The following is a 25,049-nucleotide window of genomic DNA, read 5'->3' on the forward strand; positions in this document are numbered from 1 at the left end:
TATTAGAGAGGATAGCTGGAATCACAAGTTGGCCCAAGAGGATGTGAGATGGGGCCAGATGGTGTCTAATACACATTTTCATCAGTTCCCCTTTTCAAAGCCCCACAACCTTGGTGTCCTTCCTCTTCTTAATCCAGTGAGCAATTCCTAAATCAATTTATAATAAATCCCCTCTCTTTTTTTTTGCATATGATAGCAAGAATCAATTTCTGTACATTGCAGCCAAAGAGCCCTAACTGACACTTCCATTAATCTGTTCTCTTTCACTGGGAGATAGTTTCATCTGTGGTAAAAGACTATCTCGTTAGTTGAATCTTGGCGTGTCGATCAAAATGCGTAAGCTGTGCTTCAAGGGTCATATGGGTGTTGTGAAAATAGAATCTTCTGGCCCCAGATGCTGAGGTTTTTCCAGTTAGCTTCTGATCCTTCACAGTTAGCCCTAACTTATTTACATAGTATTTAATGACACGCAGTGCTTCAGTTTTGAATAGATGTAAACAGGCAGCAAATTGAAAATACAAGTTAAAGAAATACAGGTGGATGTTATCACATCAGTAGTATTTGGTTTTCTGAGATTACAATTATGACACTCCCGAATGATCTCCAATCCCACCGCATTATATTGTGACAGATGTATATTGCTGTGATTTCTCTAGTGATGCTCGCTGTTGCTTCCTTGTCATCTTCAATAACAAAGCAACTGGGCAGATTAAATGGAAATGATTTATTCTCTGTGAATGCCATAGTCAAAGCATGCTGTCATAGTAACAGGTTAAAGCTTTTCCAGTAGGAGACTATTATGCACAATAGGGTGATTTTGGCTGGCAATGTCCCATTGTATCAATGAAACGGTATATGCGTTTCTAGCTAGGAATTGAGAGGCCTTTTGTGATTACTAGCATCAAAAATTTTAAATGCTAATTATACTGAAGTGCAACATATTTTTTAAATGCCCATATTGTCAGTGTACTTAAAATTCCACAAAGTAAACACACCAGCAGAGCCAGCACCCAAATGAAGATACCGACCATTATCAATACTGCGGAAGCTGCCTCATCTCCCTGTCAAGTCACAATTCCATACCTTGGACAATCACTGTCTTGACTTTTACCACTACAGATTAATTTTCCCTGATTTATTACTTTTTGTGTATCCTATTTAAATTCGTTATTTCCATTTTGAGAAATAATTCTTAAGTGGTACAGGTGAATGAGTTTTGAGAAATGCACATACACACATAACCTATAATTCTATCAAAATATAGAACATTCCCATCACTCCTGATTTCCTTGTGCCCTTCTCCAGCCAATTCCCCTTCTCCTGAAAGCAACCACTTTCCTGGTATCTTTTGCTATAGATTAATTTTGCTCTTTTTCTTTCTAGAAACAAAGGTTAACTTTTTTTTTTTAACTTACCTTTATTGTTGAAAGTCTTACAGATGCCCCTGTTTTCTCCCCATTAACCCCTTCTAGCCTGCCCCCCGAAAGCCTCAGGCCTTCACTACCCTATTGTCTGTGTCTATGGGTTATGCATATATGCATATAAATTATTTGATTAATCTCTTCCTCCCCACTCTCTCTGACTATTCAAAATTCCAAAATGTCATTTTAATTGATTCCCAATTTAGAAAAATCATTTGGAATTTTGATCTTCTGATTTTAGACAAAAATGATAGAAGGCATGTGACCTGAAGAAGCAGCCTCCTGACTCTTATTTCAGGGATAAACCCCACTTCAAAAATATACTGGGAAGTAAATAATACGTGGGATCTTGTTTCTTACTTTTTAACTCATAGATTTAATTTTAATAAACTACTTGAATTCTTTGAAGATACATATGTACCTTGCAAATGAAAATTCAGTACACTTTGATTTTTCTCCATTGTATTCCTTTTAGTTTTCTAAAATGGAAGCATTTCCAAACACTGACTGAAAAAGATTTCACAATAATTTTAGTACCTTTCCTTATGAAGTTTGATTTACCTATGATAGATCTCTTGTTAAGGTGGAGATTTGCTTGATTAAATTGCCATATTAATATGTAAGTGTTCTCTAGTAAACACTTAAATGGGTTAAATTTGAATGCTTGACTCTTAGGATTTTCCCCTCATGTGGGAAGGGAATGGTAGAGAGTAAAATGCTGGGCATTGTATTCCAGTGTTTTTCAATGAGGGTGGGGTAGGGGTGGGGAGATGGTGGGTTAAAACAGGTAAGGGGTTGCTGGGAGAGTGGGGAGTAGGAGGGATTTCCCCCCCCCCCCCCCATTGTCAAAATGTCTGGAGACATTTTTGGTTGTTACAACTGGGAGGGAGTTGCTACTGGCCATTAGTTGGTAGAAGCACAGGACAGTTCATCCACAACAAAGAACTATTTGGTCTAAAATGTCATTAGTGCCAAAACTAGGAAACTGTGCTGTATTCTTATGGACTTAGGTTCAAATACCAGCTGTGCTACCTTGTAACCTATGTGATATTGAGAAAATGATTAAAATAAGACTTATGTTTACTTTCAGTGTTATTGTGAGAAATGGCTATCAGGCATAGAAAGCTAGCACAATGCTAGGAACATAATAGACCTTTAATAATTGGTAGCTATTATTATTGCTGCTCCTGTTTTATAGCATATTAATTTTAATTTATGTAAGAGATTCCTTAATGTTTAGTTTAAAAATTATTGCACCTTTGAGAGAGGAGAGAAAGATATGCCTGAAAGCTACTAGCTTGCATATGAGGAGTTTTGGACAGCATTTTCCCTTAGGGCATAAAAAGAGACCCAAAGCTTACACTGACTATGAGTAGGGCTATATATTGAATATATATTTGTTTAATCACAAATCACAGACAACTTTGTGGTGCATAGTAAATGTATTTTTAATTGAATTTATATAGGCTTCAGGTATACAATTGTAGAATACATCATCTGTATATTGTATTGTGTTTACCACCCCAAGTAAAGTCTCCAGTCCTGCCTGCAAAAGTATGATAAAACAGTTGAGCCAACAACTGAAGCCAATCTCTCTGGTGAGAAATAGAGCATTTTCAATCATACGTTTTATAATATGTTGTATATTTTAGAATGCATAATATATGATGTGACATTTTTTAACGGTGTCTGGGAATACAAATGCTGCTCTGCACACTGTGCTTACTCAGAGAAGGTGAGATGCAACTCCACCTCTAACGACTTCCATGTATAAAGGATAACTGAAATTCTTGGGGATTATGCCATCACTGTAATAGACATTAAAAAAATATCATCAAGCAGACTTACTTTTTTATTATGGAGTTTTTTTTTAATCTTATAAATGAGGCAGAAAGTAGAGTTTTGATGTCTACTAATTAACTGAGCTACCCAAGCATAGGCCTTAATTCCTTGGTCAGCGTTTGCTGAGTGCTGCAATGAGCCAGGTCCTATGCTGGCAGTTGGGAGGATCATTGTAAGCAAAATGGTCTAGTAGGGAGGCTAGGATTATATCAGATAATCCTATAAACATGTAATTTAAAACTATGAGAAGTACTATGAAGGAAAATTAAGAACTCATGAGAAGTAAGAAAGCTTTGCTCTGAACAATTTCATTAATTTCTAAAGATAATTTTGTGATATTTTCCCCCTCCCTCCCTCCCTCCCTCCCTCCCTCCCTCCCTCTCTCCTTCCCTCCCTCCTTCCCTCCTTTCCTCCCTTCCTTCCTTCCTTCCTTCCTTCCTTCCTTCCTTCCTTCCTTCCTTCCAGACAACTTTATTAATTCTACCCCAGTTATATTCCAGGCACTGAGCTAGCGGTTGGGGAAAACATTATAAATAAGATATTCATTGTATGGCATTTATGATTTAGTTATTTGAATGACCAGATATTTTAAAGAAACAAAATGAAACATTGATGTTTCCCTGGCAGAGTCACAAATAAGAGGGGAAAAAGAAAATGAGACAAATTATTCGTTGATCAAATTAAATCACACAGGTATTATTAGTGACTAGAGGCCCGGTGCATGAAAATTTATGCACTGGAGGGAGGGTCCCTCAGCCCGGCCTGTCCCCTCTCACAGTCCAGGAGACCTTAGGGGTAGGAGGCAACCTGGCAATCAGGGGAAGGCGATGCCCCCTTCACACCTCTGCTGCTGCCACTGCCGGCAGCGCAAGCCTTGGCTGGCCCTGGTTACCTGAGCCTTGGGAGGACCTGGGCGGCTGAGCAGCCTCCATCCGAGGCTGGCCTGTGCCTCAGGGCGGCCCTGGGTGGCTGGGGGGCTGAGGGGCTTGTGGGACTCCAGAGGCAGGTGCCCTGGTGGGGCTGAGGGGACTGGGCACTGCCATCTTGTGGCTGTGGGTGCCGTCATCTTTGAGGGCATGGCAGTCAATTAGCATATTGCCTCCTTATTGGCTGTGGGTGCCACCATCTTTGTGAGGATCTGATGGTCAATTAGCATATTCCCTCTTTATTAGATAGGATGCCAATTACACACTGACCTTTGTGACAACACATGAACAAACGTGCCATTTATCATCAGCGTTTGTAGGGAGAAATGGGAGATTCCATTGACATCATTAAATAATGACCTTGATTACTAAAAAGAAAAAAAAAGACTACACAGAGAGGAGCGTCAGCATAATTTCCTGATTGTATTATGGTTTTCTAGCAGGCAGGAGACTCTCAGACTAGGAAACTTAATCTTTGTCATCCATTTCTAAAATTAATTCTAGTAATTTAAATGTTCACAAAACATATAATTTCTTACTTTATCTCTAGTAAACAGAAATTATAGATTTTAAAATAAAAGGTCTCAAATTTAATAATATATTTTTATAAGTGATTATTTAAAATTCCATTTATTAAGGCTTCATTGTTGTCTTTTCTATATAACATGAGTCCATTGCATACCTTGTAAATGTTTCCAATAATCACATGAAATTTTAATGAATACACAATAATGGTCTTATTAATTTTAAATTAAATGTACTTGTTCACTTTTGAAAATAAATTTAAAGTGCCACTATAAATAACTCAGGAAAGTAAATTCATTTGTACATGAGAGCAGCTATTACTTTGAATGTTCATAACTGTAAATACTCTTATTTTTCTCAAAGAATAAAAATAACTGATAGAGTGAAAGTGATTATTTTTTGGTGTGACATGCACTTATAGTGATTATTGGATGTACTTTATGTGGATTATTTAATTTAATTTTTATGCACTAGTAAGGCAGGTCTGGTATTATGTTTAATTTAGAGAAGTAGAAAAAGGTTTAGAGAGGTTAAAAGCTCAAATTCCTGTCTTTTAAGAGTTGATAACAGGATTTAAATCTGAGTATTTGAAATCCCCAAGACTTAACCACTGTTTTAGTAGAGCAACATCATTGGCTTCATTTTTGATTTCTAATTAAATTACAGTTAATTAGGTGTTTTGTCAAAGCTGACAACTTTCTTGGTAAATACATTGTTGAAAAAAAAATAGGCAAAATAATAACAATGAAAACTGAGCACCTTCATCCTAAAGGGAGGAAACTATGGTTTTCTGGAGAGGCTCATATTGGCCCACAAAAGTGGGTTGTTAAATATTAACCAGTGTAGCTCTGAGTGTAACTATAATCAACAAAGTAAAAATCCAAGATAGGGACATAGATCCCTGATGTCTTGTTCTATCTGCATCAAGTAATCAAAATACTTTTTGATTGTTTATGTATTGATGGAAATTTAACCCTTGAGAGACATTTAAAAATCTCTTTCCACCTTTATATTCAGTCTAATAGAAAACCATGAGCAAATGTCCTATTACAAAAACCTTTTTAATTCTGTGGAATTATTTCACTTGTATATAGTCATATATTTCATTTTCATTTATATTTTATGCCATAGTTCTAGAAGAGTATTATCTAAGACAGTAAATACTGACACAAAACAACATATCCTTTAAGTTTTATTTTACCTTACCTTATCCCTTCTTTGATGCTCTTCTTTGCTTTATGTAAGTAGGAGAGGCCCAGTGCACGAATTCATACACCAGTGGGGTCTCTCGGTCTGGCCTGTGGGATGGGGCTGAAACTGGCTCTCTGACATCCCCTGAGGGGTCCCAGATTGCAAGAGGGCACAGGCCAGGCCGAGGGACCCCACAGGTACACAATTGGGGCGGGGAGGGACGCGGGAGGTTGGCCAGCTGAGGAGGGATTGCGGGAGGGCTCCAGGGTGTGTCTGGCCCATCTCGCTCAGTCCCAATCGGCCAGACCCCAGCAGCAAGCTAACCTACCGGTCGGAGTGTCTGCCCCCTGGTGGTCAGTGCACATCATAGGGACTGGTCGACTGGTCGACTCTCTGCCCCCTGGTGGTCAGTGCACGTCATAGTGTGCGGTTGAGCGGCCTTAGCATCTCAGCATACTAGAGGCCTGGTGCACGAATTTGGGTGGGGTCCCTCGGCCTGGCAGACAATTGAGGCCTATTGGGGGCTGGCTGGCCAGGGGAGGGACCCTGGGAGATTGGCCAGCCGGCCCCCTGATTGGGGCCTATTGGGGGGGCCAGCCTGCAGGGGAGAGGGACAGTGGGAGGTTGGCCAGCTGGGGGGAGGGACCACAGGAGGTTGGCCAGCCAGCCCGCAAACAGGGCCAGATGGGGGTTGGCTGGCTTGGGGGAGGGGCTGTGGGAGGTTGGCTGTGGGAGTGCACTGACCCCCAGGGGGCAGCTCCTGCATTGAGCGTCTGCTCCCTAGTGGTCAGTGAGCATCATAGTGACTGGTCGACCGATCGTTCCAATCATTCTCGTCATTCGGTTGTAATGGTCGCTTAGCCTTTTATATATATAGACTAGAGGCCCAGTGCATGATTGAATCATGCACATGTAGGGTCCCCTACACGCTTTCGCTTTCGATCACGGTGGAGCTGGGTGCCTGTCCGCTGGTGCACCAGGCCTTTCAAAAGCCTCCGGCGCCGCAGAGGCTTCTGAAAGGCCTGATGCCTGAGTGGACAGGCACCCAGTTCCCATGCTTTTGCTTTCGATCACGGGGGAGCTGGGTGCCTGTCCGCTGGTGCACCAGGCCTTTCAGAAGCCTCCGCCCCACCGAAGGCTTCTGAAAGGCCTGGTGCCTGAGCAGACAGGCACCCAGCTTCCCCGCTTTTGATGGTCGGCGGTGGGACGTGAGCTCGCTGCCCCAGAGGCCCCTTCTGTGCCGCAGCACAGCCATGGCGCAGATGCTGAGCTCGAGCCGCCACTGGCGACGTGAGCTCAGCGTCCCGCCGGCCCAATCGGCCACCCCGGCCACCCCGAGTCCCGCCCCTCCTGCACCTCCTGGCCAATCGCGGGCATAGCAAAGGTACGGTCAATTTGCATATTTGTCTATTATTAGGTAGGATAGATTATGCTTTCATTGGTTGAATGGCTGACTGGTTGACTGAACACTTAGCATATTAGGCTTTTATTATATAGGATGAGTTTCTGACCTATACTATTTCACTTTTCTAAATAAATTCTTTTAACATTTCTTACAAGACAGGTCCACTGGTAACACATTTTCTCAATTTTTATTTGTCTTTATTTCTCCTTCACTTTTGAAGAATAATTTTGCAAGGTACAGAATTTGAGGTTGGTGATTTTTTTCTCTGAACATTTTAAATATTTCACTGCACTCTACTTGCCTGCATGATTTCTGAGAAGAGTTAAGATGTAATTCTTATCTTTGTTCCTCTATAGTAGTGATTTTCAACCAGTGTGCTGCAATAATTTTTAAAACATGCAATACCTGACTTGTTAGTGAGGGACACTGACCTTTTTTCCCTTAGATTGTCAAATAAAAAAATGACAATAGCCAACACAACAATAGCCATTCTGTGTGAATGAATAAAAATTATTCCTATGTTTTGTCAGATCAACAAAAAATATTATATATTATTTGGTGTGCCACAAAACTTTAATAATTAGTTTATGTGTGTCATGAGATGAAAAAGGCTGAAAATTTCTGCTTTGTAGTTAAGGTGTTTTTTTCCTCTCTAGCTTCTTTTAGAATTTTTTCTTTATTTTGGATTACTTTGTAATTTTGCCTAAGTTTTTACAAAGTTGGGGGGGGGATATTTATATGTGTTTTACTTACATCAATTCTAAAACAAATTATATCCTATGTTCAGCAGCGAAATAGATAACTTATTTGGGATATTATTATTATTTCTCTTCCTCCTTCACTTCTTTTCCTCTTACTATTCTTTTCTCTTCCTATTCTTCCTCTCATATTCCTCCTCTGCCTCTTTTTTCTTCATATAACCATATGACATGGTGAGCTCTTTAAATGAGAACGCATAATTTGGCTGTTCTGTGTGGTTGACCATCTTGAGTTTTACTGACTCAAAATAGCTATAAGTGCGTAACTAATTTTAAAATGAATGAATGACACTATTTATATAAATTTCTTTAGGAAGGTGGATTATTGAATGGGAAAATTACATACATAGTTTCTATAGGAAAACAACCCTCTTTTTCCCTCACATGCTCAAGTTGCTTTGATTAAAAAAATGCAACTATGGAGGGCAGGCTTTATTTTATGAAGCTACATTTGCTCTGGTTACATCTTCATTGCTTGACTAAAGCATATCTAGGAGCAAGAAAAGATTATTTTCTGAAATTTTCATGATGAAAAAAACTCAGAAATATTTGTTGTGTTAATTTTGCTATTATTTGAAACATTAGCCTAATCTGACCATTCAAAACACATTGTCAAAATGAGGACAATTTTATGTATTAAATACAAATATGAACCTTGGTCTAAAAAAGCTGAATATCATGGGAACTCATTTCTTAGATGAAATGTAAAGTCTTGGTGGGGGCCCTGGAATCACAGAGTCTGTGATTGGTGCTTAATTCTTAGAGCAAATTCCTTTTTCCTTTTTAACCTTATCATTTTGTCTCTAAAACATCTTAAAACTGAATTCTTATTCTTCTATGGCTTTGGGAGAATCAAAAGAGCATCTTCCAGCATTGAGTTCCTTTGTTAGCAATGCTGTTACTTAAATTTTGTAATAATGATTGACGGTCAATGACATTTAAAGTAATTTCCAATAAGAAGGTTTATCTGCCCTCTTGAAAGTCTGTTTAACTGTTTGGAAGCATTCTTGCTGTGAAACGCTCATATGCCAACCAAAAACAAAAATAAAAATGAAAAAAAAAACCCTACTTTTCTTTCATTAAATAATATCCTATTATTTCCTGTCATTTCTTTTTTTCCTATGAAGATGGGAAACAGCTGGCTATTGACTTACTCATATTGGGATCTTCCATTATTAAAGACAGTTGGTTGCATATCAGATCCTCTCTTCTAAGATCAGAAGACACAGAAATAAAGATAAATAAGATAAATTTTAACTTTAGAAGAAAAATTGTACCTAATTTGTTTACAGTATGACATGTTTTTCTTCTCTGTGTTGATTTTATCTGACAGTAAGACTGGATTTTCAAAATGCTTTGATATTTCATACTATGTTTCATGTTCTGGAAGTCATTGGAGAAGCTCCTTTAGTTCTCTGGTTTATGTGCATGGAAATGAAGTCCTCATCCTCCAAAGAACATAGGTGGAGGAATTCAAATTAGAACCAAAGTCTCATTGCTTCTACCTGAGTGTTATTTTCATTAAACCCTCAGTTTTCCTTCTATTGTATATGTCTCTTATATGTCCAACATATAGACTCCAAAAATTCAGCCCACTTCAACATACATTTGTTAAGCATTGGAAAGCAGTAGATATTGACCAGATGCTAAGTTACAAATATAAATAAGCCCTGGGATACTATGGGGGTAAGAGAGCAGACCCAGAACTACAAAGAATGTAAAACTGGACTAATGGGTGCCTTGGCAGAGGTATTGATTGTGAGGGTGTTTTAGCTTTGACATTGACAACCTTATTGATTAGGCAGGTTGGTTTAGTTGACTTGACTAGCTAGCTATGTATTTCTTCTCCCCTTCACCTCTCTGCCCATGTGGCTTTGGAATATTACCACAGTGGACAAACTTTCCATGTAGGAAAGGGTTGTTTATTAGCCAAATATAATGTAATTGTCAATAAACTATTATGGAGGAAGGCTACAGGGAGGAGGTGTTATTTGAACAAGTCCTTGAAGGATGAGTACTATTTTGACAGTTAAAGATGAAGGTGGGTGTAAGAAAGATGTTCCATGGACAAAGAATGGAGTGAGCTTGATGATAAGATACAAAGGGTGGTTGCAGAAGGTAAAATTACTAGGGAATGACAGGAGATGATTATGGCAGTGAGAGTCAAAAGAGTAGGATCATCCTTCCCTTAAAAAGTGAACTCAAGCCCTGACTGGTTTGGTTCAGTGGATAGAGCGTCGGCCTGCGGACTCAAGGGTCCCAGGTTCGATTCCAGTCAAGGGCATGTACCTTGGTTGCGGGCACATCCCCAGTAGGGGGTGTATAGGAGGCAACTGATCGATGTTTCTCTCTCATTGATGTTTCTAACTCTCTATCCCTCTCCCTTCCTCTCTGTAAAAAATTAATAATATATATATATATATTTTAAAAATCTTAAAAAAAGTGAACTCAGAAATGTGTCAATTTTGAAAGAATTTCAGAATAACGTGTTGCCAAGAATTCAGCTTGAGAAAATCAATTAATCATAGAGTTTGTGGTAACACGAGGAAGAGTGGAAATTTTGAGAAAAAATAGAAAACTTTGGAAAGTAAGAGATGGGAAAGATGTTGAAAATAAGAATGTGCTTAGAAAAATAAGTAGGATACATTTTCTATATAGTTGATATTTGCCCAATTGCCTGTGTGTCTTCCACTTGGGGAACTGGGTAAATCCTATGACAAAGCATAACATAATTCACTCTTTCAAGAATGGAGGCTATGCTATAAATCTTAAGATGTTCCCTAATATGCAGCGAATTTCAGGGCCTAAACAACAGTTTTATTTTTTGGAGACTAGAGAACATCATTTCCATGTAGAATGAAATTATTCTGCCTTTTTATAGCATTTTCAGTGGAAAGTCCCAGAGATAAAACACTGTTTCATTCCTGATAGCAGTGTATCACAATGTGGTTGATGTTGATTAGGGGATGATGTATTAAAATTAACCCAGAAAACTGTCCCTCTTTTCGAGGGATACTTGTGAAGACGAGTGGGCATTAGGCTCTATTTAGTATCTGAACAGCACACGCTCTTAAAACTATGCCCTTCAAGAAACTAATGCAGTTGGGAGAAAAAAAAATGTTGTTTAAATCTGGATCTACTAATAATCACTTTATTAAAAACATAGCTACACACTCTTGCCTTTTATTTCCCCTGGGCTCAGGCTTTCCTTGTGGTTAGTCATGTGCAAAACAGAATGAAAACTTCCACTGTCAGTTTATGTTGATTCCCATCTGCCACGAATGACAACCTATGATCTCTTTTCCATCGGGTATTTTTGTTGTGTTCTTGTTGCTATTTTACAAAGAATCTGCAATCACTTATTCTGTGTGTCTCACTCAGCACTTGAAGAGAGACAACACTTGAAAACATAATGGCCAGATGATCTCAGGATGCAAGAATCCTTCAGATGTTTGCTGAGAACTATTGAAAGATGCTTCAGTTTGACAAAAGCAGGAAATGTTAATTTTCAGCTCTTTTATAAATAGAGGGATGATCTGTAAAGGGAAAACTGTTGTCACAGCAAATGTACACTTGAGTGACTCAAACATAATTAGTGGTTATATGATTCACTTTGAATATATTTACTGTAACAACTGGTAAACTGCTTTTCAAATTCAGCTGTTGAATAGAGTCTATTTTTTAAAAAGCAAAACAGCTCTGAAAATTTATTTTCCTTTTTTTTTCTTACCAAAACCAACATGTTTACACCTTCATCCTTGATGTATGTGCTATATAAAACCAATGATTAGCTCCCTCCATCTTCTTTCTGTTCCCACATTAGCCCTCCCAGCAAAATTTCCAGCATACAGGGTAGGGCAAAAGTAGGTCTACAGTTGTGAGTATAAACACAGAGTTTATTCTTACATTATTATTTATTAACTGGAGGCCTGGTGCACAAATTCATGCACAGGTGGGGTCCCTCGGCTTGGCTGGCGATCGGAGCCGATTGGGGCTGGCCAGGGGGAGGGACCATGGGAGGTTGGCCAGCCGAGGGAGGTTGGCTGTGGGAAAGCACTGACCACCAGGGGGCAGCTCCTGCATTGAGCGTCTGCCCCCTGGTGATCAGTGCACGTCATAGCTACCGGCCTGTCCCCTGGTTGTCCGGTTGTAACAGTCACTTAGGCTTTTATGTATAGTACTAGAGGCCTGGTGCACAAAATTCATGCATGGGGGGGGAGTCCCCTCAGCCCAGCCTGCATCCTCTCCAATCTGGGACCCCTCGGACATCCATCTCACAATCTGGGACCACTGGCTCCTAACTGCTCACCTACCTGCCTGCCTGATTGCCCCTAACTGCCCCCCTGCTGGCCTGGTCACCCCTAACTGCCCCTCCTGCTAGCCTAGTTGCCCCCAACTGCCCCGCCCCCCCCCCCCCCGCCAGCCTGGTCGCCCCTAACTGCCCCCCCGCCGGCCTGTTCACCCCATGCAGCCTGTTCGGTCATCCGTTCGGTTGTGATGGTCGCTTAGGCATATATATATGTATATATATATATATATATATATATATATATATATATATATATAATTGTTTTGCAAACAAACAACTGTAAACCGACTTTTGCCTCACCCTGTACTTACGTGAAGAAAACATATTAGCATTATCCACTTGTTCTCAGCAATGAAAGGATGTGAATATCATTTGATAAAGATGTATAATAACTAGAGAGTTATTTAATTATAAAAAATAAAGTCACATTTCTAAAAAGACTCCATTGAACAAGGTGTTCAAAGCAATTGATATATGATAATTCTTTGCTACACCTTCTTGTTTTATTAGATACTTGATTAGGTATGATCAAGAAAAGAAAAATTCAAGCAGAGTGGTGATTTAGTAACTCTAACTGGAAGCAATTTGCAATATGGTTAATTCAAAGAAATCCTTATATAAAGCAGACATAATTTATCTCTTAGATATACAGTTTTATTTTGGAGGAATTATTTTGAAAACCAAATCACTTAAAATTCAAAGAATGTATACTTTAAACCAGTATATATTCCTTCCCCCTGCTTCATATATTTTTATTTAAAAAATATCCTAAAAATAGGAAGTTTGTATCAATATTTTAGGAAATACAGATGCATACAAGGAAAAAGAAAAAAAAGTATTTCCACTACTAATAATATTTAGAAGTATTTTGTTTCCCAAATGTTTCCCAGTGTCTTAATGTGGAATTGTGTATTCATATAACATGATTCAAATGCACTTGTTGGTGACCCAAGTGAAATTGCTCTGTTCATTTGCTTATAGCAAAGACAAGAAAAAAGTTGTTTTAGTTATAGAGTTGTACACTTGAAAACTGTGTGGTTTTAGCAATATCACCCCAATAAGTTCAATTAAAAAAAAGAGAGGAAATAAGTTGTTTGGATATAACAATGAAGGAAGTTGTGTGAGGGTATCATCCTCTCGTGTCTGTTGTTAGCTGATACATACTCAGGCCCAGGTGAGAACATACACTGCGGGGGGCTTATCAACAAAAAAGCATGGAGAAGCAGTTATGTCCCGGGGACATTTAGATGCTAAGTTTATGAGGGAATTTTTAGAGTTTTCGGTCTGGATAAGGTGCACTTTGCTTGCCTGATAGCTCTCTGAAGACCTTTGGGGCAGTTACTTCATTTTCTTTTTGAATTATAGCTAAAGAAATGAAAAAAGGACCACATTGACAGCAAAGAGAAAAGCACTTTATGTAGTGGGTAGACAATGTGCTGTGAGTTAGATTCTTAAATATTGTGATTGGTGGGAATCTTTAAAATTTTTTTTATAAGGTTGAATGACTTTATTACTGCCAATAACCCTTGTGGCCCTGAAAGCTAAAATAATCTGGGAAATCAAAATTTATGCTTTAGGATGGAGGATGATTCTATGCAGACGAGAGGGAGGAAATTCCTCTTTTGCCAGTCCTCTGTGCGAACTACACTGGGGGTGAATAACTGCCTGGACCTTGGGTCTAACTTGCTGTGGTGGAGGTGGGGTGTCTCTGAAAGTACACATTTTGGTTGCTGTAGGCAATAAACTAGGCAAGAGACTGAATAAACCGAAACTCTTTACTCAGAGAAAAAGGACCACTTGGAGAGACCACAAAGGAGGGGAAGATGTTTGCCTTTGTCTTTGAGAAATCCGGGTCTTAAACTGAGTTTTATTTTTTTTGTAAGTTTGTTTTAAATTAAGACGGCTCTTTATAATGGAGATTATATCTGTTTCAATATACAAGGGTCCTACCATTTTTGAAAGTTCCCTTTCCCCATGTTCATCAAGATGATTGGTTTGGGGTGCTTTAAATCAGGAGCTGGGAAGAATAGGATTAAAAAAAAATTTGCTAGGTTTAATCTAGTTTGGGAAGACAGGATTTTTTGTTACCGTGCAAATGTGAATGGATTCTATTTGTGGATTTCTGTCTAAATAGTTAAAATGAAATTACTCAGAACAGAGGTAACAGATTCTAAAGTATATAAATTTCCTCCATAATGTTTGGTGGAAGAAATTCAGGTTACTTATTTTCTTTTAAATCTGATTAAATCTGATTCAGAACCCCTAAACATGAAGATGGTAAGAAACCTAAACTCATTTAATTCTTACCCATATTTCCATAATGGACTTACGTTTCAATGGCCTTATGTAGTTTAAAAAGTAATCTCAAGGAGGAGAAACTAAGATGGCAGCATAGATAAACACCTAAACTGCTGCCTCGCACAACAATTTCAAAACTACAACTAAAAGACAAAACAGACATCATCCATAACCACAGGAAGGCTGGCTGAGTGGAAATTCTACAACTAGAAAGAAAGAGAAAAGCACACTGAGACTCAGAGGAGCTACAGAAGGCAGAGGTACAGAGAAGCACACGCGGAGAGGACTGGCAACTGAGTACGCGGCTGGCTTTCTCAAGCGGGAGGGAGACAAAAGCTCCCGACTGCACTGAACTCCAGTTGCGGGCGAGACTCTGGGGACCCAGACTCATACGGGGAGAAACTGGACTGTAAGGAAAGCACACTGAGACTCAGAGGAACTGCAGAAGGCAGAGGTACCGAGGCGTGCGCGCGGAGAGGGTGGACAACTGAGTACGCAGCTGGCTTTCTCAAGAGGGAGGGAGAAAAAAGTTCCCGACAGCTCTGAACTCCAGTTCCAGGTGAGACTCTGGGGACCCAGACTCATTCGGGGGGAAACTGGACTGTCTGGCAGCAGGTGAAACTCCAGGGCGTCTTTCTCTCAGAGGTGCTTGCAGTGATTACCATGGGACATTGAGACCCAGGGGCCTCTTAGGGCAGGGCTGACGGCAAGCCAATGCTGTCTGACTCCGCCCCATCCAAGCTGAGCACAGAGGCTTTTGCAAGTCTTGTCTCATAAGGGTGTCTCCAGCACAGAAGTTCTCCCAGCATAGACACAGCTGATCCTCACAGCCAATTGGCCTGGAGGTCAATTCCTCCCAGTGATACCAACAACAATCAAGGCTTAACTACAACAAGACTGTGCACACAGCTCACAAAGGGGTGCACCAAGAGTGTCCACCTCAGATAACTGGGGAGGCTGAGCCACTGGGCCCTATAAGACACCTAGCACGCAAAGCCACTCTATCAACTCAGGGAAGCAGCCAAAATGCGGAGACAAAGAAACAGGTCACAAATGAAAGAAATGGAGGAAAGCAAATGACTGGATATAGAGTTCAAAACCACGGTTATAAGGTTTTTCAAAAATTTTCTAGAAAAGGCTGATAAATTTAGCGAGACCCTGGAGGATATGAAAAAGGACCAACTAGAAATTAAGCATACACTGACTGAAATAAAAAATTATATACAGAGATCCAACAGCAGACAAGAGGATTGCAAGAATCAAGTCAAAGATTTGAAATACAAAGAAGCAAAAAACACCCAACCAGAAAAGCAAAAAACAAAAAGAATCCAAAAATATGAAGATAGTGTAAGGAGCCTCTGGGACAACTTCAAGCGTACCAACATCAGAATTATGGGGGTGCCAGAAGAAGAGAGAGAGCAAGATACTGAAAAGCTACTTGCAGAAATAATGACAGAAATCTTCCCCCACCTGGTGAAAGAAATAGACTTATAAGTCTAGGAAGGGCACAGAACCCCAAACAAAAGGAATCCAAAGAGGACCACACCAAGACACATCATAATTAAAATGCCAAGAGCAAAAGACAAAGAGAAAATATTAAAAGCAGCAAGAGAAAAACAGTTACCTACAAGGGAGCACCCATATGATTGTCAGCTGATTTCTCAACAGAAACTATGCAGGCCAGATGGGAGTGGAAAGAAATACTCAAAGTGATGAATAGCAAGAAACTACAACCAAGAGTACTCTACCCAGCAAAGCTATCATTCAGAATTGAAGGTCAGATAAAGAGCTTCACAGATAAGAAAAAGCTAAAGGAGTTCATCACCACCAAACCAGTATTATATGAAATGCTGAAAGGTATTCTCTAAGAAGAGGAAGAAGAAGAAAAAGACAAAGATAAAAATTATGAACAACAAATACATATCTATCAACAAGTGAATCTAAAAATCAAGTGAATAAAAAATCTGATGAACAGAATAAACTGGTGAATATAATAGAATCAGGGGCATAGAAAGGGAGTGGACTGACAATTCTCAGGAGGAAAGGGGTGTGGGGGGTGCGGGAAGAGACTAGACAAAAATTGTACATCTATGGATGAGGACAGTGGAGGGGTTAAGGGCAGAGGGTAGGGTGGGAACTAGGTGGAGGGGAGCTATGGGGGGAAAAAAGAGGAACAATTGTAATAATATGAACAATAAAGATTTATTAAAAAAAAGAAATAAACTACAAAAAAACTAATCTCTAAATATTTGTGCATGTAGTGTTCTATTATTATCCTATATAATAAAGAGGTAATATGCAAATTGACTATCACACCCTCGCATAAGATGGCCGCCCCCAAGTGGTCACAAGATGGCCACCACAAGATGGCTGGCAGGGGAGGGCAGTTGTGGGCGATCAGGCCAGCAGTGGAGGGCAGTTAGGGGCGACCAGGCCGGCAAGTGAGGGCAGTTGGGGGCAACCAGGCTGGCAAGGGAGGGCAGTTAGGGATGACCGGGTCAGCAGGGGAGGGCAGTTGGGGGCAACCAGGCCAGCAGGGGAGCAGTTAGGGGTGACCAGGCCGGCAGGGGAGGGCAGTTAGGGGCAATCAGGCTGGCAGGGGAGCAGTTAGGTGTCAATCAGGCTGGCAGGCAGAAGTGGTTAGCGACAATCACCAGGCAGGCAGGCAGGCAGGCGAGCAGTTGGGAGCCAGCAGTCCTGGATTGTGAGAGGGATGTCTGATTGCCCATTTAGGCCTGATCCTGCAGGGGACATCCCTCGAGGGGTCCCAGATTGGAAAGGGTGCAGGCTGGACTGAGGGACACCCCCCTCCAGTGCACGAATTTTGTGCACCGGGTCTTTAGTATATTATAAAACACACAAAAATAGAAATACAAAGACATATAATAAATATTTTAAGTATTTTAATACAAACATTAATGGACTAAACCTTTGTCATAATTATTTAAAACTAGAGGCCCGGTGCATGAAAATTCATGCACTGGAGGGGTGGTCCCTCAGCCTGGCCTGCCCCCTCTCACAGTCCGGGAGCTCTCAGAGGCGGGAGGCAACCAGGCGATCAGGGGAAGGCAATGCCCCATCACACCTCTACTGTTGCCACTGCCGGTAGCACAAGCCTAGGCTGGTCCTGGTTACCTGAGTCTCGGGTGGCCCTGGGTGGCTGGGCAGCTGCCATCCGAGGCTTGCCTGTGCCTCGGACCGACCCTGGGCAGCTGGGGGACTGAGGGGACTGGGGGACTCTGGAGGCAGGCATGTGGGGCGGCCGGACCCTCCTGGGGGCAGGCCCGGTCTTGTTGCATGCCTGCCGCCCTGGCGGGGCTAAGGCTACTGGGTGCTGCTATCTTGTGGCTGTGGGCGCCGCCATCTTTGAGAGTGGGGCAGTCAATTAGCATATTTCCTCCTTATTGGCTGTTGGTGCTGCCATCTTTGCGACGGCAAGAGAGTCAATTAGCATATTCCCTCTGTATTAGATAGGATTATTAGTGAACAAAACTTGATTAAGTATGCATTATAGCAAGGGTCCTCAAACTTTTTACACAGGGGCCAGTTCACTGTCCCTCAGACCGTTGGAGGGTCGGACTATAGTTTTAAAAAAACTATGAACAAATTCCTATGCACACTGCACATATCTTATTTTGAAGTAAAAAAAAAAACAACGGCAAAAACACCCGCATGTGGCCTGCGGGCCATAGTTTCAGGACGCCTGCATTATAGTTTTGAAAATCTTGGTTGTATCAGTGATTCAAACATTGGGTCATAAGTCAACTTTATTTCCATACCTGCTTTTAATGAAAACAAAGCTAAAAATATACCTGATAAAGATAAGTAAAGACAGATGGGTAAAGTGAAAACTTGATTCCATTTGTGAAACTATAATCTTTTTTTCATATACAGAAATAGAAAGGTTTTGTTGAAATTTACCTGGTACATTTCTATGTTCTGTGATGCCAGTTAGTGGTTCTTTATATAGCTACACAAAGTCATCCTTTGTTACATTTTTACTAAAGGTTCAAATCTAGTGAAACACTTTGTGTAGACAACTTTAGAACAATCTAGAAAATTGTGTTTCTAAATTTTTAAAGCATAAGCTATGAAGCTTCTTTTTATTTAATGTCTTGAGAATGTTAAGTCTAGGTTCAATGTGTGTGGGGGTGAGGAGAGGGAAGCCTGTGTGGTGCACATGAGTTTGAGGAAGGCTCACTTACCTCACAATCATCTCCACCAGAAATCCCAGTTTAGAGTGAGTCAGATTTGTGTTTGAATACAGACTCTACTGTTTACTAGGGGAGCAACCTTAACACGGGATTAATCTGCTTGAAACTCAGTTTCTTCTTCCATAAAATAGGCATAAAAGTCTTACGTTTCAGAGCTGGTATGAGGACTAAGATAGTGACTGTAAAGTGCTTAGCTCACTACCTATATACTTAATAATTGCATCTGGTTTCCCCTACTCCTCCTTCACTACGCAGATAGGATCCCTCGTGGGTGTTTGGAAGGGGCAGGAGAGTATTACAGACTGAAAGTTTGTGTCTTCCCCAAATTCATATGGCGAAGCCCTAATCCCTAGTCTGATGGTATTTGGAGGTGGGGCCTTTGGGAGCTGATTAAGGTTGGATTGGGTCTTGAGGGCGGGGCCCTCATGATGGAATTAATGCCCTTATTAAAAAAAGGAAGAGACACGATATCTCTCTCTTCCTCCTCCTCTCCTGCCATGTGAGGATGCAGCCAGGAGGTGGCAAATGGTCTACAAACCAGGAAGAGGGCTCTCATATTTGATGAGCAAAATATACTTCTAGGAATATATCCCAGGAAACTAGAAACATCGATCAGAAAGGATATATGCACCCCTATGTTCATAGCAGCACAATTCACCATAGCTAAGATTTGGAAACAGCCTAAGTGCCCATCAGCAGATGAGTGGATTAAAAAACTACGTTAAAAAATAGAAAAAATAAATTAATTAATACTAGCATATATATATATATATATATATATATGTATTTGTATATATATATTTATTTATTTTAAACTATTGGAGCACGGGTCTCAGAATGTCTGAATTTGAGTCCCAACCCTTACACTTACTGACTGTGTTATCTTGGGAGAAATTTTTTAAACTTTTGGAGCATATTCTCATCTATAAAGTGGGGTTAAGTGATACTTAACAGAGTTATTGTGAATATTGAATGAGATAATTCACCTAAAGTAAGTTCTTCTAAAAAATAATAGTATTATCAGAGGTTGATGTTATTACTCAAGGGATTTTACGTGATGTAAAAGAGACATTGTTCCTCCTCTCGAGGATTTTATGACCAGAAGGAGCTGTCTCTTAACTTGAGGAATGATGTTAAAAGCAGTGAGAGTGTCATCCTGGGGGCTTCATTGTCTGTACTTAATGCTAAAGTACATGTGTGTTCCCAAGTTCTTTATTGCTATCTCCTGAGTCCTTCTATACATTATTTTCATTTAGCATACTTTTCTGATATGAAATCTTTTTTGTACATTGCTTTCTTTTTTTCATTTGTCAATCTTAAATCTGCTAAGTTAATTTGGGAATGAAATTTTATTCTTGAGATTATTATACCCTATTCATTTTATTAATAAAAATGAGAAATTTACATGCCAAGATAAATAATTATTTCAGTGTTTATATCAATAAAGTTATTTTTAATCCTTATTATACTCAAAGATAACAAGTAAATATAAAAAAGAGAAAAAGGAGAATATATTGACTTTTTCTTACTTAAAATTCTAGATCTTGGTTATAAAAGACATTGGTTATATTATTGACAAGATGTAATATTTTCTGTTAATGATGTCAAAATAAATCACTGCTGAATTTATAATTCAAAACATTTTAATGTAGCTCTTCATGTATACATTTTTTAAAAAAATAAGTGAAATGTTTATTCAGCTTGTTCTATCTGAGGACATTTTAATCTCTTGCAATATGTACAGACCCTTCAGGGACAGACTCTTGAGTCCAGCACCATCAACTCAAATTTCAGATCCATGAACGAGTTATGTCATCAATTACCAAATGTGCTCTTTGTGTTTATCACATAAACACAAACATTTATTTGAGACAAGCTTCTTTTCTCTTTTTCTTTTGTGCGGGGCGAGGGGGGGGGGGGGGCGGGGGGAGAGGAACATAAAATGTCTAGGATTCTATTGAGAATAACAAAGAGTCTGGATTATTTTACATAGTATTATACCCATTGTTTCTGTATGGATCATCTTATATTTTCTCCTAAAAATCCATTTAAAGACGCTTTAAAATTACATTTATCTCTCAACATTAAAAAGAAGAAATAATTATAGTTGTAGTAAAAGAAAATGTTTGTCAGAATCTGAGAAAATTCCTAAACTGAAAGAAATATATTCATTGTGAGGAAGATATTGTGCTATTACTCAAGGAATTTTACATGAATGGAAATGACATTGTTTCTGTTCTCAAGGAATATATGACCTAAAGGGAAATGGAGAAAAGATGTGACTATCACTGACACTCTAAGCTGAATTTTCCCATAGCCTTCTTATAACTAACATGACTATACTTACTTATTTTTGGCAATAGGGAAAGAGCAGATGACTGAAAACATTGGGAAGGGCAAGTTCACCATATGAATAATAGAGAGTTAATATCTGTTTCAAATGTTTTAAACTCTTGGAGCATATTTCCAAGTCTCTATGCCTACTTTCCCTGAGTCAGAAACATTATCCTCACCCCAGGATTGAGTTTTGATTATCCAATGTCAATATTCCTCCCAGAGTGACCATTCCCTCCAGCTCCATGGATAGTCTTTAATTGCTCATTAGCTCCTTTCAGGGAGGACCAACTGTAAATATTTAAGGAATATTTATGTGTGTTTATGAGTTAGGTTGTCTAGATATTGGCTCTTTCATGGAGAAACTAAAATTGCAACAAATAGCTAAGGAGTAAAATAGGATTTGTTACATTAACCTTTTTCTTTTCTTATATGATATGTAAATTAATTAAAAAAAATTGAATTGGTTGGATAAAAGTTTTGAAAGCATATTTAGAATGACATCTTAGAAGAAAAGAGTGGAAAATTGGAATTGACAGTTTTCTCTTGCAATCACCATTCTCCAACACTTCACCTTTGTATAAAACTCCTAGGGAAGTATTTTAGAATCTACCCTGTTCTATGTGATTATATTTTGTTGTCAGTGTAAATACAAATAAGATCCTTTACATTTTTTCTTCCCCAATGTGTATAATTTTATGTTTCAGCAAAGATCTCTGAAACATTAATGTGAAAATGAATTTAATTAAAGCTGGATTGGTATAAAGAAAAGCAGTGTTTTGGAAATCTCAGAATCATTGCATGCTGGGATTTATTTTGTTCTTAATCCCTCTACTTAACATTGGTTTTCAAAAGTAAATGGTATAGGAATATTCTTTCTCCGTCCCCTGCCCTAAAACTTTACTGAGATATAATTAACATGGATAATTATATAAGTTTAAGGGATATATACACATATATTGCAATATGATTACCACTATAGCATTAGCTAACCCTTCTATTACATCACATATTAATTACCATATCTTTTTTGTAATGAGAACATTAAAGATTTACTCTATAACCATGAAACTTTTTATTAGATCCCCAGAACTTACTCATCTTCTAAATGCAAGTTTGACCTTTGACCAACATCTACCTAGTTCTTTTACCTACCAGCTCTTGGTGACTTCCATTCTACTTTCTGCTTCTATGAGTTTGGTTTCTTTTGTATCCACATATACGTGACAACATATATTTGTCTTTCTCTGTCTGACTCATTTTACTTAGCATTATGCCTTCATGGTCCATTCATGTTGTCCCAAATGAAAGGGTTTTCTTCTTTTTCATGTCTGAATAATATTCCATTGCATATATATAACTACATCTTCATATCCATTTATCCATCAGTAGACTCTCAGGTTGTTTCTATACCTTGACTATTGTGAATATTGCTACAATTAACACAGGAGTGTAGAAATCTCTTTGAGATCCTGGTTTCATTTCTTTTGACTATACACTGAGTGGCCAGATTATTATGATCTCTGAACGCATAATAATCTGGCCACTCAATGTGTGTGTGTGTGTGTGTGTGTGTGTGTGTGTGTGTGCATTAGAGGCCTGGTGCATGAATTCATACATGGGTGGGGTCCGGCCAGCCTGGCCAGGGGGAGGGGACATGGGCGGTTGGCTGGCCTGCCTGCTGGTCAAACTCCTGGTCGAGGGGACAATTTGCATATTAGCCTTTTATTATATAGGATATACACTGAGTGGCCAGATTATTATGAATTCAGAGATCATAATAACCTGGCTACTCAGTATATATTCCCAGAGTAGGATTATTAAATCATATGGTAGTTCTATTTTTACTTTTTTGAGGAAATTCCACACTGTTTTCCATAGTGGCCATACCAATTTACCTTCCCACCAACAGTACATAAGGGTTGAAAATAAATGTTCTTATCAGATGACCTCTACTCTGGTCTTGAATAGATTGTCTTCCTGGTATTTGTTTAATTTTCTGTCCTTGGTAGGACAATAGCAATGAAGATCATAAATTGCCTTTGCCTCTACCTTACGGGAATCTCAAACCTAGAATATCTCCTAAGCAGTCAGTTCTCTTCTGTTTCTCCTTCTAGACTGATTTCCTCTGGCTCTCCACTGTCAAGAGTACCACTCAAGTGTGTGTGTCTGTGAAGTAATGGTGTTGGGGAGAGAGTGGATGATATGCAGTGAAGAACAGTAGGACTATCAATAAGAGAATATAAAGCAGGAAATGTGAGTTTTCAGGGTCCAAAGTCTAACTGCACTGTGCCCCACCACAGTTCCATTGTGCTTCATCATGCAGTATTTTCATGGTCTGAAAAACTGTTCAAGTTTTAGTGGGATGGCCCAATACAATGTAAATGAGAGGCATGGACTAAAGGTATGTCTTGACTGACTGCTGTTATTGGCCTGTTGCAGTCCCGATGTTACAACAGGAAAGATTATCATCTTTTTACCCATATTTTAATTTCCATTCTATATAATGTCAGGATAATAATAATTACTATGAACCTCTCAGGGGATATTTTAATAATTAAAATGATAATGTCCTAAGAAGTAATATAGATACAAAGCAAAGTGAGTAAAGTAAGATGTATTTAATGAATAATTTAATGCAGCAGATTCCATTGTCCTTGCAAAACAAATTAATAAGATGCAGTGAACTTCAATTTATTATTTTCAAGTGTTTTCTCTTGAAAGTCACTAGAGCATTATCTTCACCAAAAATCTCAAATTAGGTAGCATCCTCTGTCCCTAGATGGTATTGTGAAAATTGGGTATTTACATTCAAAAGAATGACATTGACCCATATCTTACACCACTCTAAAAATGTACTAGAGATGAATGAAGGGCTTAAATATAAGCCCCGAAGCCTTACCCTTTCCCATGGAGATAATTCTGCTTTGATTTTACACTGTACTTCCTAGGAGTTTTTGCACATATTTTCATATCAACCTTTGGCAATAACTTCTGAAATTAGGAAGAGCTAATATTATCTTTACTTTACAGATGAGGAAACAGGTTTAGAAAGTTTAAATTCTTGGCCTAATCATTATAACCAAAATGAGGTAGATGGAGGATTCATGTCTTCTGACATCTTGCTCAGGGCACTTGCTATTCACTGCAGTCTTTGGAGAACTGTGGCTAGTTTAAATATATAATGTATTGTGAAGTCTCAGCACTCAAGCCCTCAAGAAGTACTTGAAAATCATTAAAAACTCATTTCAGTTTCTCGAGAAGTAAACATTATTGTGCTATTTTATAAAAAGAAGAAAGGGATTCGGGCTCAATCATCACGGGAACGTTGTCAGTCCCAAATTGTATTTCTTGTCTTTGTATTTCCCAGTTTGATACCCTACCAACAAGAATTTTATATGTTTGTTGTTATTCTCTGCTGTGATTCTAAATGTAGCATCTTCCCCAACATGAGATACCACTTTAAGCACATAATGAGTGCCCAGTGCATAGTAACAATTGTCAGTGAACCAGAGAAATTAAGATTTGGCTTTGCATGTGATAAATGTGAGAGGAATGTGTGATCTGTATCAAGTAATGTGACTGTTCATAAGAGTTTTAAAATAAAATTGATGCATACATATGGCAAAAAACAGACAAAAACAAGGAATGCATAAGAGATATCTCAGTCTGGGTTCCCCTGGTAGGTTAATTCTGAGATAAGGGCCTCTGGGAAGGGCATTTATTTGGAAGGTAATTGTGCAGAGAAGAGAGTTGGGGACTTGTATGCATACTACAGGCCCAGTGCACGAAATTCATGCACGGGGTGGGGTGTGTGTCTCTCAGC

Source organism: Cnephaeus nilssonii, assembly GCF_951640355.1.
Source record: "Cnephaeus nilssonii genome assembly, chromosome: 2".
NCBI lineage: Eukaryota > Metazoa > Chordata > Mammalia > Chiroptera > Vespertilionidae > Cnephaeus > Cnephaeus nilssonii.